Source organism: Solenopsis invicta, chromosome 2 (genome assembly GCF_016802725.1).
Source record: "Solenopsis invicta isolate M01_SB chromosome 2, UNIL_Sinv_3.0, whole genome shotgun sequence".
Lineage (NCBI taxonomy): Eukaryota > Metazoa > Arthropoda > Insecta > Hymenoptera > Formicidae > Solenopsis > Solenopsis invicta.
In genome coordinates this window covers 9005599-9027176 of record NC_052665.1, presented here as the reverse complement: position 1 = coordinate 9027176, position 21578 = coordinate 9005599, and the positions used below count along the sequence as shown (strand labels likewise).

The window sequence follows — 21578 nt, the reverse complement described above, 5'->3', positions numbered from 1 at the left end:
AATGAAAAATAAACCGGTGAAGCATTCGCGACGACGTTGGTGCTACAAGTGAAATACCGCGCTGAAGAAGTGCACGCGCGCGACGAAGCGCATCTCCGAGTGACGGCGAAGCACTTCGATGACACGCCGCGCGGCGTATTCAAATTTAAGTACGGAATACTCGACTCGCAGGAAGAAGAACGGGTGACATACACCGCGGAGCATTATAATTCCCGTTTTTTGTGGACACTTTCTCTTCACGACTTGTGTATCCTACCCGACGGAAATCTCCGGGAATTGCCCGGGAAGAGAGGAGGGAGGGAGAATTCTCGAAGACGCGGTTTGCTCGCACACGCGCCGCCGGATGGAATCCGTGTCGAAATCGTAAACGCAACGAGAAGTTCGAGTCCGCCTTCACACAGTTTAGCGTTACATTCTTGCGTGACAGTTGAGATTGTATACGTACGTACGATTGAGATCGTGATACGAGGTACCGCTCGAATATTAGCACCAGTCGCGACGTTCGTCGACGAGCGTGTAAATAGGGTGGAGAGCATTAAAAAGCACGCGTCGCCGCGCTGTACAGATCTTTTCTTATTAGGCGCGTATTTATCTCGCGGTGGACATTCTACCTCCGTAGATAACGCGTATCGAGGGCTCTCAAGCGGCCTTAATCCATCGATGACGGTCCGGGCATCGAAAGCGCAATTCTCGTAGGCGTGACTTACGACTCCGGGCACTCTTTCGCGACCGAGACATTATCGTAACTTGGCGCGACTAATTGGACGCAGCGCGGGACGACGATAGCCCGAAGATATCATTAGCGGTCATTATGATATAGCTCGGCATCTCGCGCGCGGAAACGCAAATCGACCCTCTTGCGATTCGCGCTATTATGTCACACAGACGTAAATCGTTTTCACCGCTGCAAAAACATATAGTATATCGCGATTGTTTACAGCTCGTCTCGACCGTAGATATCGGCGACGAGATATCGGCGAATGGGATAGATTTGAATTTGCGCGGTCCCCGTCGTAATGCGCGAGAATGCGTTCCGCGGGACGCGATAACTAATCGTTCACCGAAGGTGGATCGTCCGTAAGACGATCCACCTTTGGTGGATTGCTTCTCGGGTGGACACCTGTGCGAATATTAAGTGCAATAAATTTGCCATATCCCGACGTCAATATATTCCTAGATGAATTATGTATTTCTAAAGTACGTTATCGTACGTTAGTTACACGCGTAGCGCGCACAATGCATAAGAATTGCATTTGGTCACTTGACACACGTGAATACACGTGACCGTCTAGGGTTTAACGTCGCGAGAGTGTCATAATTCATAACGGTCGTCGTACGGGAAGGGTCGTTATCGGAGAAAATTTTTACAGTATCATACTTCGGTTACGGTGAACGCGCGCCGCCCGTGCTGCGAATACGCACCGCGCCGCCACCGCCGCCGCGGCGATTTCCATCTTGGAAATTTGCATTACCGTTGCACCGTGCGCGACCGCGGCGTTTCTTTCATCCCGTCCGAAATACCATAAAGCCTTCGTTCATTCGGCTAATTTAGTTTTATCTGCGAACACTTTGCGACGGACGTCACGATGTATTATATTTCGCTCGGGCGCGAGCCACGCGACGTGATTTTTCGCGGCGCGGTGTACGCTCGCGGTTTAAAGTGGCCTTTTGCGGCAAACGTCGCACGATGTCGTCGCCGGTAAGTACCGTTGCGAGAGGTGCAAATTAAACGGCGATTAGCGGGTGAAACCGCGACGGGCTCCCGTCCGCAAAGTGATTATAAAGACATTCGCGATAAGTTTACGAGTCTCGGTCTCGTGAGAAATTGCCATTACGCGTTAACAGATAAAATTTTTTTTTGCATTCCGTGTGGCATATTGATAACAGGCTAGAAGACGTTCTGTAGAGTGTCTTTAGTGAGATTTTAAATCGGAAAGATATCACAGGCTCTGTTCACGATATTATATTATCTGTACTGATACACACAGAAAAATGTCATTTTTTTGTTAATGTCTATTACCATCAATATAGATTAGTTTTGAATCTTTTTTCTTTTTAAGTAACGATTATCTTTGCAAAGCATATTTTTTTAAGAATAATCTTAAAATACACTTATCATTTACTCACTGAAACAAGTAATATTTATTTACTTGAAATAAACTTGCGCGTACACACAGAAAAATATGTATTTGAAGTAAGTAAATATTACTTATTTCAAATATTTCATATATGCGAGTATATATCCGCAAATCTATTACAAGTTTATCATGAGCATTAAATTTATTCAAAATATTTTCTGAATTCTAATAATTTACTTAAATCAAGAATATTAAGTTAAAACAAAATTTCAATTTGCTTAAATTATCATTGACTCTTCTTCGATACAATTTTATAATATTTTTGAAAATGCATAAATTCTTTTTTCCAGTATATGATAATAAATTCTTCTAAAATTTGTGATGAGTATATTTTAAGACAATTATCAACAAAATATTCCTTGTTCAAGATAATTGTTATGAGAAGAAAAAAAATAAACTGAATAAAGGTTTTTTAAAAAATACAATTGATATTTTCTCTGACTACCGCATCTTTAATTTTATGACAGCCGTTGTATTTGTATTAACAAATCCGTGAAGTCTTTAAAGAGAAAATTATTGACACACATTTTTATGTGTATCGTTCAGTTTTTGATTTACGTTAGTCGTATAATAAAACGTATAATAAAATAAAAACATTAGCAATTCATATATAATTTTTAAACGCACTAATAGTTTTAACTTTTTATTCAGCTTCATGTGGAAAGATGAGAAAGTACATGAAGCTTCTTACGTTCTTGATGGACAGCTTTGCCAACGAGAATTATTAATAGACATTTCAAGGAGTAAACGTACAGTGAAAGACTGAATTAAGAAAGTATGACGCTTTTGATTGGACTTCCGCGACGAATGACATTATCACAGTTGACATAAATTCACGCGTTTTATTGTTCGTTTTAATCTTTAATTTTTACTTTTGCGCATTTGATTGCTTCGCGATATAATTATATTCGCCCGCGCGCTTTACGATCTTTTTTTTCCTCGTGTCCCTCTCAATTTATTCTCCGCAATAATTTTACGTTTGTTTAGTACGTGCACTATTATTTATGCTCACCTGTAAAGTAGACCGATAAAGAGATACTTTTTACGATGATACTTTTTACGATGTAAAAAGGCGCTACGAAAAATCATCGCTTGACATTTTCCAGTCGTTTCACGTTATGTGTACGTATCGTTGGCTAAGACAAGAGATCCTTTTACATTAGACCTCTGTAACTGTAATCGAACGACTGCGTGTCAGTTCGACGCAACGATTCGATTCGTCGAGAGAGATATAGACGAGACCGACGGCCGTGCAGTCGTTAATCTCGTTTCATGGAACTTATTTTATGTCGTCCGCAGAAATATGCGGTGAGATAATACGACGACGACGAACGAGTCCCGAAGCTTTTACCTGTTCTGACATTTTACATTATTTGTTGCTGCCGTCGCACTTTGTGCCGTCACGTACTCGTATCTCGAGAGCGAGCGAGCGTGCGATCGAGCGCTCAATCGTTTCCATGCACATTTAATAAATTGGACGAATCGTCGCGTCCGTAAACCCATCGTCGGAGACACGGGGCGCTTATCGAAATCGTAAACGGCGCGAAATCAGTTGGTAGCCGCGGCGTGATCGGTAACTTATTGCCGTTTATACACCACTTACGATAAGTGGCGTCGTAAATGCGATTGAATGCAGCGCGCAGCGGCACAATGCGGTGGTTTCGGCACGCCTCGTTGGGAGTTCCCGCGATGAAACGCCAATGAGACAAATTGCAATTGCGTGTAAGGTCGAGACACGCAGAGGAAATATATATACAACGGTACGTTCTACTCGCGTTAGCATCAAAATTATTCGTTCGACAGCCTGTAATTATAAATGGTAAGTACTTTTTCAACTGTAACTGCGATCTATATGGAGCACGATCGAAGAATTATATCTATAAAGGATTACGTGACGTAAGATGCAGAAAGTGGAGCATTACGAGCGATAAATCACAGTCTGGGATAGAATAAGGGCGAAAAAGCTGGATATACGACGCACACGTGATTTTCTCAGGTTGCGCCAAACACGCAAGTGGTCTAACCGCCTTCGATTGACGTCGTATTTGGCCCCGGCGCGGCGTATTCACCCCCCTGCCCTCTCGTTTATGAAAGCCGCTGTTTATCCCTTACAAAGTACGCTTAACAATCCGACGCGAGGGCGCGCTTCGCGACAACGTGTTCCGCGAATGACAATTGATTTTATAAGTAACGATGTCACTTTACGCCCACTTATGATATACGGGCCGCGCGCCGAGGCGACAATAAAATTTTAACGCGGGCATAAAAGCGCCACCGTCCGCTCGTCCGCCTCTCCGATACTCAGGCGAGTCCAGACGGATATTTGAGAATACGGCCCTCACCGCAACGCGACGGCCGTAAGAGCATAAATAACGGAAATCCAACGCGACCATTTTGCGCGAGCGCGCGCGGCCGATGAATATTTACGCTGACATTTAGACTTCCATTACCCGGCCCCGTGTGTATGCGCCCGTAGGGCAACGGGAGAACAATAGTCCGGTCGACGTGTAACCACCGCGAAGAATCAATCCCTGTGATTTATCGCCGGCCGTGGATAAATAAATAATAAGTAAGTAGCGAAAGCAGATAAATGGAGTCGCGGGAGGATCTATGAAGTTGGCACGGCAGTCTGTTAATATGAAAAAAATACATAGAGTTCCAGTGGCACTTTTTATAATTCCAAAGTTTCTTATAAAAATAACGAAGAGTTCTATAATTTTTATCCCCCCCCCCCTAAAAAAAAACAAAAATAAAAATGTGCTAATTTCGTGAATCTTGCACACCTCCTCCTCTAAAATAAAAGAAAACAATAAATATTAGTATATTTGACAAGAGTTCTAGTTAGTATCAGAGTTCTATCGCTGATTGCAATTTTAAAACAAAATTCACATGATTAACATTTTTTACATTAAAATATTAAACATACCACGACACTTGAAAAAAAAAAAAATGTATCGCGTTTCCTACTTATCGCAGTTTCAGCAACAGTTCTTGCCAGTTCTGCTAGAGATCTATGCTACATAATCATTTTTAAAAATACAATAGTTCTGGCGATTGCATTTTTTTAAATAATTCTGTAATACGGACCAGCATATTATTTCATATTAGGTAGCACGACACTTGAACAAAAAGTGTCGTACTGCCTAATATGAAACATTTAACATTATAATTCAATATTAAAATATTGAACGGCATATTTCGTTGAAGTCCGGTGAAATCCGGCGTAGTCCGATGACAATTCGTGCAATCTACGAAGTCCGATAAAGTCCGGTAAAATTCGGTGAAGTCCGGTGAAATTCGATGAAGTTTATGATAGTCAACTTCACAGATCCGTCGCGGGAAGGGATCACCAAAAATTCAGATTTTTTCTCGCGTGATAATTTTCTTCCTGGACTTCCTTGATTTATCCCGCGCTCTCACCGCCGTTAGAGGGATATCCTTCATTTCTGGGAATCGATCTCTCTACAAACGTGTTAAAGGCGATAACGATTCACGGATCGGATTTGTGTTGCTCTTGGCTCTACATCGGCGGATTTAATCCGTGGGGCGCACGATCGCCGCACGATCTTCGTAAAAATTCCGATCGTCCGGGCACGATCCTTATCCGGGGCCCGACAAAAATTCTAATTGCCGCCGCACGATCGTTATCTGCGCGCGGAAAAATTCTGACGGCCGGTACACGATCGTTCCGTTTCCTGGAAAAAATTCTGATTACCGGGAAGCGAGCGAGGACAGCCGGCATTAATCCGCGCTAATCGCGCGCCCGCGCGGGAAGTACCGTTCGATTAATACCGAGAGCAGAGAAGCGACGAGTAATCGCCCGCTCGTCGGGAGGATGGACCTAATTTACGATTACCTTTGCGAAATCCGCGCGATAATGCCCATTCGCGAAACTAAGCGAATGACTAAGAGCTCATTAGCCACGCGCGTCACTGCGCGTTTTTTTTCTTTTTTTATTACAATTGACGGGACACGTTTTACTAGCGCGTACTCCATCTGCGAACTGCATCAATTAGAAGCGTCGCGAATACATACGGGGCTTGATAGACGCGTAATTAGCAAGTACCGGCCGCTTATCCGATCCAACCGATCCCCGCTAACCCGTATTTGATGCTAAATTATGCGCACACCTCTCCTCTCCAACTGGCGACACGACGCCATATGAAGTTCTCGTTTACGCTATTCGTTATCATTAATCGATATTAATGATCATACGATTTTTTTTTTTTCACCAATGCATACTCGTTGCGATATATTACGTGAGACGGTTTTTGCATTATAGGTAAACATCGTGGTGACAACCAGTAGTTTCTGAGAATATTTGTCGCTTTCTTGTGTGATATGATCTATTTATTATCTACACTGTTAAAAATTGACAGCAGAATGTAATGTAACGGAAACAAATTTCAAGCAGGTACATTAAAAGCATTTAATGTACACTTAATGTAAATTTAGTGTTGTCAAAAGTGCACTAAATTCCGTGCACATGCTTTTCAGTAGATATATTAAATTTAATTGTCTAACTTGAAAATACATTAAATTTCATGATATTTTCAACAGTGTAAGAATGATTTTATATTGCATGCAAATGTCGTAAAATGTACATTACCCATGCTTAGAAGCTCTTGTAGATTAAATTTTCCGTTTTGCCTCGTCCTCTGCCCCTATAAACACAAAATATTATTTAATATTAATAAAAAGTGGCTATATGAATATAATATTAGAAGTACAATAAATAACATTATTTACTTCAATATTTAAAATTATTGAAAATATTATAGCTTTTAAATGTAATAATTATAAAGTTTATGAATATTTTATGTACAATAATTCACATCAATTTTTTAACAAAAATAATATTCATAGGACATTTGCATATTATTCCACGCATTATTTAACATTAATATAATATTTCTATAATATTAAAAAATATATTCTCGGAATATTATTCTAATTTTTAATAATATTCGTATAATATTGTAGGAATATTGTAGCGCCTATAGGGGCTGTGTTCGTACAGCGTGGGACCACCTACACACATCGGGCGTCGATTAGCAACCCGCAATAAGTCACCCGAATGCCGTAGCTGGCGGCTATGTGCGTTCCAGCATTACCGGCTCATTTGATTCACACTGTTCGTAATTTCAGCCTCGCGAAAGAATAATGGCGAAATACGCAGACTTTCACCCGGAGGGGGCTGGTCCACGGCGCGGGACCGTCTCGGTCTCGTGGATGCACCTGCCGAATTTACATGACACTCGAGCTTGAGCCGTTTAGTCCGATCGACCAAACCAGCGAGAAATAGCCGCCTTCCGTTTCTTCATCCCTCAATATCACGCACACACATCGATACATAATGTACAAGCTTGTGAACACACATATAATTTGGGCTTCAAATATCGAACGATAATTCTCCAATAATAATAGATTAGATAATTTCTCCGGTCTCGAGATTAAATGGTAAAAGTTAGATTTGACGTTGTTTTACATTTCACAATTGCTGTTCCAAATGTTTTGACAAAGAGATAAACCGTTTGAAAAAGCGTTTGAATAAGATTTCGATAGCTTACACCGCCTTATCTACAATCAAGCGTGTTTCCGTTCGAAGAAGAGATATACTACCGACGTACGCAGGTATCTGATACGCCGCGAGTACGGGAGAGTAACCGCCATAAATATCTAACGCTCGCGGAAAGAATCAATCAATACAATCGCGACGCTAAATCTCCGTTAATAAATGCATCGATGAAAAATCGATGAAAATTAGCCGCGTATTCCCAGGAATATGTTAGAACATTCGTAGAGTATATCGATATGCAAATAATGATCGTAGTGAAGGAGAGTCGAAGGCTGCCTGATTACTATCGCGCATTAAATTTAGCGTAACGTGAGCAGTTGATTGACGCAATTAAAAAGTTTATTTCTTTCAGCGATAATGCGACGCGAAGTCAAGTTTGTTCCGAGATTCTGCAACCATTTAATTTGAAAATCACCGATTAGCATTTTTAAACAGGCAATCATTTCTCATAATAACAGATACGAGTCACTGATTTCTCTTTTAATCTCAGCTTCACGCGAACGTGAGCCGAGCGGATAAACGCAGAAAAGGGACGCGGACGATTTATGCGACGTTTTAGACGCGCTGTGATGTTGGCGATTTAGATTTAGGACCCAGAGGGAAATCCTGATAAATTCTTGGACGAAAAGTAACGGTTTCTCGACGTCCGCGGCCATGCGTCAGCAAATACGATAATCACCTATAAATTTACGGATGGACATAAATTTCTTTGGAATTCCGCTTCGTCGATTAGTAATTGAAACAAAATATATCATACTTATATGTAGATTACACGTAGGATTTCAACCGTAAAATCTCACTTGCACGTTCAAAATCACGCGACAATGTATTATAATATAATAAGGCTGCAACCGACTATTAATCAACCATTCGAGCGTATCCTTCCGCTCTAAATGTCCTCCTCGCTACGAAAAGCTTACAGGACTCGCTACATCGAGACCTGTTCGCCATATATGTATTTTTTTTTACCTGTCATCCGATAATAATATCGATTCAACTCTCTCCTGAAACTATGAGATATGAAAATGACCACAAAGTGGAACAATAAATCCTATCTGTTGTCAGTCGATTAAACAAGTTGCTTATTGTACAGTGCAAAATGGTGTCCTTGCTGCATAAAGGACGATTAAAATATTCGATGATACATGTAGGACCGCTGTGTTTCCTCCTATTTTAGGATGGAAATAGGATGGAAAGGTATAGGGGAAAAAATTGTTAATCATATTTGCCTTTCAAACTGATAATCCATTAATAAAATTCGTAATATGTTTTCGTAAAAATCGTGCTGATTCTCACAAAGAAAAAAAATTGCATGTTAATAGTTATAAACTTTTGTAAGATCTCGTTTTTTGCACAATATTAATATTTTAATTAATACAAAACTGAATGCCGCGTGCGGTGCCCGGTTTGTTAGCTTTTCGCACGCCGCGAATACGATACGTGTTATGCGTTAGCCATTTGAAATAATGCACGACGACGTGACCAAAGGTATCGTTTTGTGCTGGGCAGAAGGGTGCACGATCGCTGTCGTGATGTTGATTGAAGTGTCGCATTCATTAATAACGCGTAAAATTACACGGTGCATTTTCGCAGTTGCAGTCAATATATTTATGACATTTAACCCGAGAACGGCCACCTGGGGTATTTTTTGCACTCTAATATCGGCAAAATAAAGCTTACGTCACAGTAGTTTCCTTTACCGTCCGGAAATCCATATTTACCTTCAATCGAAAGTTCCGAGACCTATAATCTGCATAATAAAAGGTGTTTATGATCTGTACATTCATAATATTAACCTCCTAAAACTTACTAGGGTGTAGCTCGTTTATGCAATATAAAAGTTCAAGTAATGACTTTGTATGATAGTAACTTAGCCTTGTTTTACATCGCTATAAAATATATATTTTTTTTCTAATAACTATTCTCTTTACGAACCTTTAAATATATAATCCTATCAAAAACTTGTAGTATAAAAGCCTTTTATTAACTGATATGTTAATTTTTTTAAGAAACATTATCATGATAAACTGCTTTAATGTGCTTCTTCTGTTTGTTTAATATTTCTAGGTTTCTTCTTATTTTATTATAACAAGACTAATTAAATCTACAATATGTACATAATGTTCTTAGATATTAAACTATCTAATAATAATCAATAATATACAATATTTAATTTATAGCAATGATTTTTAACTGATGTAAAAATTATCCCGTCAGGTGATTGTTTATGCAAAAAATTGAGGTATTCGTTTCCGGATTAAATATCAATTAGATTATAGAACTATGAGATGATAAATAATTATTTGCGTTAATTTTTATTAATTTGTTATGGAAACCCTGTTTTTACTGCTACTCGTACCTAATATGCTGCAAAATATAGCTTTGAAAAAATTTGCATCGGTACTGTATTGCAATCAAGAGCGCCTGATTTATTCTGAAAACAAATGACGAAATTGAAAGTCGATCGTCGCCAGATCGGCGATTCCTAAACAAGCTTTTTTTAAATTATCGTCAGATCGGCGCGTCAGATTACTAATTGAACGAATCGATTGTTTCGCCTCTATATCGGACTTTGATCGGTCGGTTGCCTGAAAGCTTCGGCCTTAATGGTACCGCGGCCTAAATTACGAACTTTCATTCGATAAAGAGAGTTTCTAGATGCGACAAGCCTCTTCGTTCCTTCGATAATCTCGGGTCGTTTATGTTTCAAGGCAATTATACGTGTGACTGGGACACTATATACTAAATACATAAAATCACTTTATTTCGGTATACGATACTAATGAAAAGTTTCGCTTTCACGCACGAGAAATATCACTTAAAAATTATGTATCCATAAAAGTTTCAATGTATTTTGCAACGTGCACGGCAGCGTAAGACGGTCGAATTAAAATAGTTATCTTTATGACGCCTGATGATTCCATGCTGCCGTTGATTATCAATATTTAAATCTATAATCGCCACTTATAAAAATTAATTGCTATTAATGGAATGATACTGTTTTATTGATATTTTATATTAGGTTATTCCTTCAAGAAATTATTGATTATATAGCGGAACGATAAACTCGTCCTCATTCTATCTGTTTAGATTGATTTCACCAGATTTGTTATTCGCTGTCGGAGAGTGTGTACGCAATGATACGGCGGCGTTTATTTCTGCTCCCCGACACACACGTGATATCTCACGGAAGTAAATGCATGGCGTTACCGATTGCGACGTACGATCGGTGCGGCCAAAGACCGGAGAAATCGACGGATATTGTATTACATTATCGAACGCAATTTTAACTGATTCCTTTTTCTTTTTTTTTTTTACTGTTGGAAACAGAACGAGAATGCTAATCGTTTCTCATATCTCGCATTCGCGTGTTTACTTGCTGCGTCATTATGGTTCTTAAATTGTTACATGCGCATACCTGCGAGATTAGCGAACACGATGTTTCGAGCAGTCGCGGCCAAACGATCGATCAATTAAATTTACGTAAGATGTTAATACACGCCATTTATCATTTCATGATTCTTTGAATATTTTGTGAAGCTTAAAATTCAGTGGTCTCGAAGGGAAACGTTGAGAACTTTATGACGGACTTTCAGCATGTTCCTCGACATTAGTCAATTTGCTCGAGCAAGAAATAAAATCAAATAGTCGCACGTACCACGTTATCACTTTTATGGTCTCCCTTCTCCTTTTTAGACTCTTAGGACGCGCCTCTTCATTCCCGGGGATCTCTCGAACTTGTTCCCTAATGTCCACGGAGGAGCGAGCTTGGCAAACAAAGCGCATTAGTATAATTATCGGGCCAACCCTAGGATCGAGCTGTGGGAAAATGTCCACTGTGTGTAACCTATCGATACCCGACGTTTATCCAATCAATTATGATCTCTACACGCGGACTGGATGTAGAACCATACCATCAGTCGACAATGATCTTTAGAACAATCGACAATGAAGCCCCATAATCTAAATGTGTCAACGTTTGAAAGATCTACCAACACTGTTGTTTGCAATCTCAATTTATATTATTAAAATTCTCTAATTGACTAAAAATATTTATTCTCACGAATAAAATTCGAGTATGAGAAGACGCATGTAGTTTTTTTTTATATTAATGTATTATATTAAAAAAAAGAGAAATCTTAAAAAAAGCGAGATTATGTAAAAATAATAGTCCGTTGTATAATTCGAGAGGAAAGCTATGAATTACATTTGCTATATAGAATATATATATATGTATATATACTATATCTATTCAAATACTTTTACTTTCTTTAGAATTCTATTCATATGACGGTAGTAAATTTTTTTATTTCTCGTATATTCGATTGCGCGGATGGAAGGCGATTGTCATCATCATTTATCTGGTTTATCGAACGTTGACATTAATGGCGACGATCGGTTTACGACAATCACTTCGGAGAGTGTAAAATCTCCAGGCCATCGTTATCTCCCGCTCGATTGAAGCCTCTGTCATGATTTTCCCCTCGCCCCGCATGCGAGCAGGCGCGCTCCTCAAAGAGCATCGCGTAACGTGCGTTCCGCACGAGGAAACGTCCAATGCAAACATTCGTGGGAAAGAGTTCTATGGACGGCGGGATGATTGATGATTATGTTTGGAACGCGAATGGGACCAACGCGAGGGAGAAATGGCTCTCGTTAAGGAACAAATCGTAAACATGCCCGAGACAATCGCTAAACAGTCGCCTGCGTGTTCCTCCAGTCCTCCTTGCCTTGTTTCAAGCGTAAACGCACGTTTCGTACTACAGTTCGACGGTCATTATTGCCGCACGTCGCTCCGAGGCAACAATGAAACATGGAAATAAGACTCGGAAGTTATGGTACAGTGCATTTAACTTGACTAGTCACGATAGATGATTAAAGCGAAATTTGTTCACTGAATTGCACATTGAATAATTGACTTTGTAATTTTGGCTTCGTTATAATCGTGAAAGTAGGTTTACGTTTTCAAACTATTTCTTAGACGACCAGTCTATCTAAACAGTCTTTAATATCGCATGATAATTGAGACTCAATATTGATGTCACCGGCATGAGTAATTCGATAAATCATCATGCGCCACGAAGTGTCATGTGTGATCTGACTGACTGTCGCATGCGATCAAATGACGTGTGCTGTCCAGAAGAAGCTTATTAAAGAAAAAGAAGTTTAGCTGTGTCAAGTTCGAGCGTCCTTGCCTCGTGTAGAGGATGACGCGACAAATTGGAATTGTAAGAATCAATCTGGCAGTATTTTGATCGCTGAACCGTATTTCAATGTACATTCCGTTCCTAAATCAATGAACACCGTCGTACGCGGTACGTAGGTTTATCGATTTATTAATTTTTTACAGAGTTGGTAACTGTTTAAAAAGTTAAACGATAAAATCTAAAATATAACTTTTAACTTGTATAACTTAGTTAATTTGAAATAATTTAATTTTTAACTTTAACTACATAATTATTTTTGAAACACATAAACTTTAGTTTATTAACTTTTTCCTAATTTAAAAATGTATATAAAAATGTATATAAAAAATATATATATAAAAGGAAAATATTATAAAAGAAAAAATACATTCCCATATAACAAATATTTCTTTGTTACTTTATGTAGATTTAATTTACAAACAAAATATTAAATTTGTTTGATGATTCGTATATATTATGCTTGTTTTGAGTAACTTTATGTAACTTTAAAAATAAATTTCCAATTTAAAATAAATAATGCTATAAATAATTTTATAAACCATTAACTTAATTTAGTTAAAAAATTATATTAACTTGCTCAACTCTGATTTTTTGTTCACATATTGGAAACTCATATCTAAAATATTTTCTATATCCTTGCAAGAACTATACGAACGTAATCTAGGATCGTACTACGGAATGCACAAAACGGTTTATAGAAAAGTCTCAGAGGAGAAAAAGATGAGATGTGAGATATTCGGAATTAAACGGGATTTTAATTACGATATAAAATATAAAATATCCATCGATGTAAAATGTGCATTCGCCTACCGGGGTCGATTCTAACGAGTCATCGGATATCTGCGGGTTACATCGCCGTCGGGGCCCCAAGCGCGCAGCTCCGGCTCGATACGCATGTATCGATTGATATGCCAGCTTGATAGTTATCTGAGCTGGAGGCATGGGACACCACCCTTGGTAGTAGTCGTCTGGAACGAGTAGCCGAGTAATTTGCTGGCGACCGCCTCGAGAGATATCGAGTCGCGCGGTTGACGGTCTCCACCGGGATGCTCCGGAACGCGAGTAATGCGTCCTCGAGGATATCGGACGTCACGTCGCGTGACGCTCACAGGGACGATACACGACCGAGGGATCGATCCGCGCTGATAAATGACACGAAAGTGAAACGTGTCGAGCGATTTCGAGCGGATTCGCTCTTATGCTATAATAGATTATATTCTAGCTTCGCGCGCTCATCAATCTCTGGCGCTACAGACGAAATTGTTATGTTTCCGAGACGGTATCTCGAAAGACACGAGAGACATGTTACACTAAAAAATTCCAATCCCCCGAGATTTTTTTTTTTTTTTTTTTTTGTAACGCGGTCAACTTGAAAAGAGTGATCTGATATTTATCACACGAGAGGGTATCACTTTCAAGGTCGCGTCGATCGTCGCGACGAACCTGCTGCTTGTCTACCGTGTCCTCTCGCCGATAGAATCTGCGGAAAGCTGGTTCTCTTTGCGGCGTTTTCCCGGTTTCCGAGCGTGCCAAGAGTAAAAGACTTCTCGCTAAAATAGAGGAAAAAAGGTGGCTGCTCGCAGCTCCAAGTCTCTCGTTCTTTCTCTCTTTCTCGGGCATCGAGCAGGTTTACGAGACATTTATTTCCGCACGGTTGGCGATTCACAGGGCGTATCAGAGGAGCAGTGGTGGAGTTTTCTCGTTCGTCACGCGCTCATAAATCTCTCGGTCAACGAGAGACCGGGCGACATATTTCGCGGATGAATTATCGGACGAGCTTCGCCGCGCTTCGAGAAAACTGTCGCGCCGACAAATTGATCGAATTAGAATTCAGCAGCGAACCTTCTGCAATATCTTCGCGCGCAATTGCGCAAAGCAATTGCGCAAAGGACATACTCGGGGAAGATAGATGCATGCGGCTAAATCTACCATATGTTGTCACTTTCTACACAGTGCGATATATAATACATAAAACTAGGTGATATCTTGCCGACGAGATCAAAATCTAGACAGTCGCAAGTACAGTATCGTAAATATTCGTTTCGTAATACATATTGGAAGATATGATCCAGTTACAGTAAGTCCCTACACTGAGAAAAAGAATTTATAATCAAACTAAGATGATAGTTGCTCTAGTGAAATAGTTTCAATTAAATATTTAGTTAATATAACCAACAAATATGTAATAATATTTAAGTTTGGTAATTGTTTAATAATCGATTGATTATTATTATATTTGGTTACTTTAATGTAATTATTAAATATTGCTAAATATTTGATTATATTAATTAAAACATTTAACTGAAATTATTTCACCAGAGAACTTGACCGTTACTATCAAATTTCTATTCTGCAGCATAAGGTAGAATATCAAGTGATGACTATTGAGTAAGTGGAAGAGAAATATTGTGTAAGAAATGTCACACAATAATTTACGATTTTTCGCGACCTAATTCCTATTTACAAGGTAAAATATTTATTATTTTGCACAGATGAATCACCCAAGTCTCGCTCCCAGATGGTGTTTCTCTATCCTGTCGCCAACTCTCCAGTGCCTATGTGACTTTCTCGTCTTACTCTTCCGAGAAAAGTAATTGTTACCGACTTCAAAGCGCCACTAAAACGCCGGTTATGTTATCCCACGCAAGAGTGATCGCTTACGAGCGAACGTCTCAAAAAAGGCTCGAGACCTAAGTCTAATCCGAGATACATAAATAGGCACATAAACAGCTTTTTTTCTACCTGCCGATGGTTGTAATTCGCTTACCTTTCGCTTGACCGCACGAGAATAAACCACATAATGCGCAATAGACAGCGAAAAGGTATTATATAAGTACAATTAAATATATCCTTATTTGTACCGTCGCTGCAAATGTCAAGGTAAATAATTAAATACAATTGATTAAAGATGAGCCTTATCCGGTTATAACTGCATCTTCGTGCTGATATTTTTTTATATATCTTTTTAAATATATCAAACTGCGCGCCGAGTAAATTTTTGGTCTTGAATAAAAATAGTAATATATTAAGATATTAAATTGATCATCAATTTAATAATAATAATGATGCTAACAAGCTAACAAGACTATTACCCTCTCCTAAATATTGTAAAGAATTTGTTGCGAAAAACAGTTAATATTATATAAATATCTAAAAATTAAATTCTTTTAAAAATATAAAATGAAACAATCGAGCGTTACAGAGCTGTAAATTAAGATTTGATAGACGAGGTCCATGACTTTTCTCCCACGTAATCATAGTTTCGAAGTTGCGTCGAAGAAGGGAGTCGTCGCGGGGACATCCGGAGTAGTCGGCATTATCTTGCATGAGTAGACACGTAGACGGAGCCGCGTAAGGGGGAGGGTGAACAACTCGGAACAACTCACTCAACCTGATCCGAAGCCGGCAGGCATCAACATGGTTTCTCCGCGCCGCGTGTGCTGCGTCTGTCCGGTTTCGTTCCTTCATCCGTCCGTCCGTCCGACCGGGCGTCCGTCGGTTCCCTCTCCTGCCTGTTCCTAGGCCGGGTGATCGCTTAACGCGTGTTTTGACGTGATTAGTGGCCGCGTGAACAACGCGGCCTGTTGTTCCCGCGACGCGTGATCTCGCGTGTGAATCCGTCCAGTAGTGGTCCTTGCCAAGGACACGATTGGTTATCGAGCCCACGAGAAAGCGCGGGCTCTTCTGAAAGAAAGTCCTGTTGTGTGGGCCTCCGAAGGTCCTTATAACTCTGACGACGAGACGGTCGTTGCACGTATCGATGCGTCTCGGTTTCTAAAGTGCGTTATTTTTTCTTTTTTTTTTGTGAGTGCACTCTCTTAAACTGGTTCAGTGAACATTTCGCGGACTACAGAAACTTCGCTAGGAATTAGTGAGTGTTTCATTTTTTTTCACACTTTGCTCTTCCCGTCTTGTAGCTTATTAATTATGGAAACAAGATTTCATTGCAAAAACAGCAGGATACAAGTTTTAAAGCAGTCTATATTTCAGTTGCTCTGTAGCTTCAGCTGTAGTTACTCTTTCTTGACAGAACCACTCGTATCTGTAGAATTTATGTTCAGATTCAAAATAATTACATGTTTTTTAAAGCTTGTTATTTATAACTGTTTTGATTAACTCCATCATTTAGCTATAATATCATTGAATGAAACAGTTCGTTGATCCACTTTCTTTCACTGAATGAAGTACCATGCTTTAACAGTGTATTGCTATACTTCTATCATTCTCAGTAATAATTCCATTCGAGAGAGCACGAATTTGCATCGAATGATTAATCTTTCAATTTATTTTCAATATAAATACAAAGTTGTACGTTACCGCTTTTTCAAAAATAATTCTTGACTAGTTACGTTTGGTTAATGTCAAGAAAGATATGTATACAAAGAAATGTGTCAGCATTTTATTTTATCTTTCTACCTGTGCATAATTGATATTCTTATACATAATTTAGCGTCACTTTCTCTTTAATGCGTGGCTCACTTTTATCCTCATATTAATTAAATATTAATTAACCATCAATGTTTATCGGGGCCTGCCACCGCTCTTACCGCCCGGAATAATATAATTGAAAGTATCAATTACCCTGTTACGAAATCTTGGTGCTATTAACGAGGATATGCGAGGAATAAAATTAATGAAACACGACGTTTTTCGCCGTGACGCGTTCCGCTCGCTCGGCAGCCATCCGACGTAACGTTAAAATTCACTAGAAGATTAATCGAGCACGCCATCGGCGTATTAACTGCGTATTAATCGGATATCGGTTATTGAACGTGCGTCTAAGTGAAATTGAAATCGCAGCATGATCGGCGAACAGCCGCACCATGTAATTTGCTACCGCGTTTTAATTGACCTGCGATATTAAGCCCGCCCCCTCCCTCTCCCCCTCTCTTTTTCCTACGGGAAGTGAGAAATGATGCGTGACGAGAAGATTAAAATTCAGCGATATCGATGGTAAAAAGAATTAATTTGTTATCTCGCTCTAATCACGACGATTTTAAAGGAGCTCGAGGAGCGCGAGCGCGCCACGATAACAAAGCTATCGTGGCGCGTGTCACGCGGAATAATAATTATATTCCACTACGGAGAGTCGGCTGCAAACAGGATCGCTTTCGAATTCCCGCGGCAGGCCGTAATTTGCAATACCGACAGATAATATACCGCACTTAGTTTCTTTTTTTCTCTCACGCAAACGCACGCTTGTCCCGCCCGAGCGCGAGAACAGGTACTAGCAATTAAACTCTTTTTTTCATCGGCGCCAATCGACGGGAATACGAATGTTCGTCCATCATCATTGCACTGTCGTGTAACTCGCTCCAAGCATAGACGTGATTCTATTGTGACGCGAGACGCGTTCAATCGATTCGCAAACATCTTGTTCAGTTCCTTCTTCTTTCGATTCTGCGAGAAATTATTTAAGAAACGCAACTTTAGAGTGCCCGCTGAATTTCTGTCGAAATACCCTGTATTTTTCGTATTTTCCACATGTTACGAAGCACGTTCCATCTGCTCGTTTCTTTCTTCCTCATCGGCCGCGACAGCTGACTGTGCCCAACCGGGTATGTGAGAATTGACAAATGTCCCCTTTTGCGAGCACCGCGACGCGCAAAATTAAAGCTCGCGTAGTCGAGCCGCGTTCCTTCTGCGTTATTAATTTTCCGCGCTGTTAATCCCGATATCCGTGTCCAGATAGCGCGTATTATTCGACGGGTGTCCGGCGAGACTGTTGCGTCGCTATACCTTCATGAGGTCACGACGAGATGCGTTCGGCCTCCTTCTGAGAAGAAACGGTGTCCGATAGGCTCGTTATCGCGCGAGTCACCGATTTCGAAGAGTTCGCGATACACGCGAACACAATCGATGTTAAACGTAATTCATCGAATTTTTCTTGGAATAAGGTAACTGTACCCTATATGACCCACCGCTACAATAATATGGACTGCGGAGATTAACAACGTCACTTGATAGTTATAGAAAGCAGTAACTTTTCTGTGAAATATTAGATCATGAGAAAATTCTACTTTTGACTTCACTTATCAACAACAAAATACACAAACTGAGCAGTCAATAGTTGCATACGAGTCACGTTGACGTACGAGCCTGTACGATGTACTTGCGTTATTTGTTCAACTTATCACATAACTATTAAAAAACAGCCAGTAGGCCATACAGGGTACACTTATCCTAAATAAAAATGTAATAAGCACATACGGCGAGAAACTATATAGCTGAACTGAATATAATCCTAAAAATAATTCTGGCTTTGCGGTTTTGTTGCGGAAAATTCCAACGACCCCCGTCAGGCACGCTCGTTATCAAACTTCGTCTTTCCGCCTCGAAACAATGGCTTCCATTTATTCTAGCATCTATTTATTCCTAATATTTTGTCTACGGCGCCGTCAGCCGAGTAAACGGTCGTGCCGCATAATGCGTAAATCACTGGGCGTAAGTGCGTGCGTATTTACGCACCACACGGTGCCGCCCCGTTACCTGCCGGCCGAGTCTGGCACCTGTACGTCGCGTTACTGGTCCGGTCGCAAAAAGAAACTTCATAAATTGTGTCTCGCGATATTTATATACTGCAGTCGCGGCGCGTTTCAAGTTAATATTGGACGAGAATGAGTAAAGTGGAAAGTTTCGGAGCGAGAGCAAGACGTACCAAGGACCAATCGTAAGCTCGCAATTTCCGCGGAAATTTGAGAACGCGTATCTCGCAAAGGCGATAAATATGGCATGTTATTTGACACGTTCGCGGTGTGTACTTACACATATTTGAAGCATAGGTATGCCGTCTCGTTGTCAGATTACACGCGGATTACGAAAACGCACGCGATCACAATATCTCGCAGCGAGCGAGTCGCGAAGGAAATGCCGAGGGGTATCAACAAAGTTGAAGAACGCGCGGAATGACGCGACGGCCGTGTTAACGCATCGTCGCGTCGGCTGACGGTGGCATTAATTAAGACGCGATTCCGTAGCGGTAATCCGACAGGCGAATTGCCGCGGATACATGAGCCCTCGTCCCGCCATTGGCGACGCGTCGAGGCGATTTTGCCGCCAAGTTTACGCTCGTCGGTCGCCGCGTTTGGCGGTTGGCGCGCCGCCGTCGCGTTTCGATAACGCTTGGCTGCCCGCGCGAACATGATGTCGGGAGATAACGTTTTCGGTGAGGATCGTTTCTCGCTCTTGCCGATGTCACTTGTTGCAGCTCGAGCGTAATCGGACGTCTCCAGAGTACGAATACTCCGTTTTCTCTTTCTTTTTTTCGAGTAACGACCCTTGTAGTTTACGCGAGCACCAGAACGTCGATCGAGACCCGTATATGGCTCGTTCTTATTATTTGGATCCCTTCCGCGAGAAATCGTGCGTCGAACAATTTTTCGATGCCGGCCAATCATTTTAACCAAGAGATTTCTCGGGTCGCGTGACAAGTTTCTCTCGTGGAGTATCTTTAAGGAATACTTGGCTTTAAGAAATATTTATCTTTAGAAATATCTTTTTAACGGACTGCAGGGGGATCCGTGTAGGTTCTAAATTTGAATTACGTCTGAAAGAGATGATAGAAAAGTAGTTTTAATTTGTTGAGACAGACAAAACGCGCGTAGGGGAGTAGCGGGGAATTAAGGAATGCGGCATCTCGCATGTTCGTTCACCATCAGCTGGCATCTGACAAATTGAATTTACTTCGGCCAGTTGGAAGAAGATCATCGTGTCGGAAACACGACACCGCCCTCCTTACGCTTCTGACTCCCGGGGAAAATCAAAGCCACGCGAAGAGCCCCCGCGTCGAGCGCCAATAAACTCTTTATGTTATTGTGACGCCGTGATAAGCTGGGTGATGGCCGCGCTAAGGCAGTTGAAAGGAGTCGCCGAAGGTAGTCGGCGTCTCGAGGACCGTCGCCCGGATATTAATGTCGATATCTGATCCCGCCCGATACGTGTAACTCACGGAGTATCGCTCTCCGTCACGGTATCTTACTCCAGATATCAACGTACGTGTGGACGCGTAGATTTTACGTTGGAATTTGTGGTATTCGTACACGCTCGCGGAGAGCGTACCGACGGAACCTAGTGAAAATGCAGATTTACTCTGACGAGCACTTTAGAGGTCGGGTATCTGTGTAAGATGTATTTACGTTTGTAAATTACCGTGAGGTTTTCGCTGCCACGGTCACCGTCTTTCAAGGTTGTTTCGTAGAAATGTAGAAACGCTCGGCCGCGCCCGGCCCGACGACTTTCTTTCAATGACCAAGATCGTCATCGTCAAGCACATAATCCTTGTTCATATATTTTTCTCTCTCCTCTCTACCGTATCTTGCACTTCGAGACATTTTCGGAGAATTATCTTGAGGTGCGAGCACACATTTAGTTGACTAACAAGTTACAATACCGTGTCGTAAAACTCGTTACATACATGCGACGAAGGAAAACGCGGAGAGAGGCGTCGCGAGACACGCGAGATTTTTCAAATGTCTACATTTCAGCGGTAACAAATTAACATATCCGCCGTGCACTTTACACGCACGGCAGGTCTTACCGAAGCACTCGTAATCGCCTCATTCATGCTCTTAAATGCTTTGCAATCGCAGAAGGGGACTACTCAGACTACGTTTAAGCGATACGGCCACTGAGGCAGGCGAATCCTTATTATCCACT

General features: G+C 40.8%; 1 protein-coding gene across 2 annotated transcripts in view; it reads left to right on the top strand.

Annotated features, from left to right (window-relative positions):
* The window catches only part of LOC105200734, an 82082-nt gene that overhangs the window by 9372 nt on the left and 51132 nt on the right, over positions 1-21578 (top strand). The window contains exon 1 of one of the 2 annotated variants that reach the window (XM_039446363.1): positions 16515-16794. The exons of the other annotated variant lie outside the window; for it this stretch is intronic. The gene's annotated coding sequence lies outside the window, so the exon portion shown is untranslated. Of the gene's footprint in view, positions 1-16514; positions 16795-21578 lie in introns of those variants that run through there. 2 annotated transcript variants of the gene reach the window in all.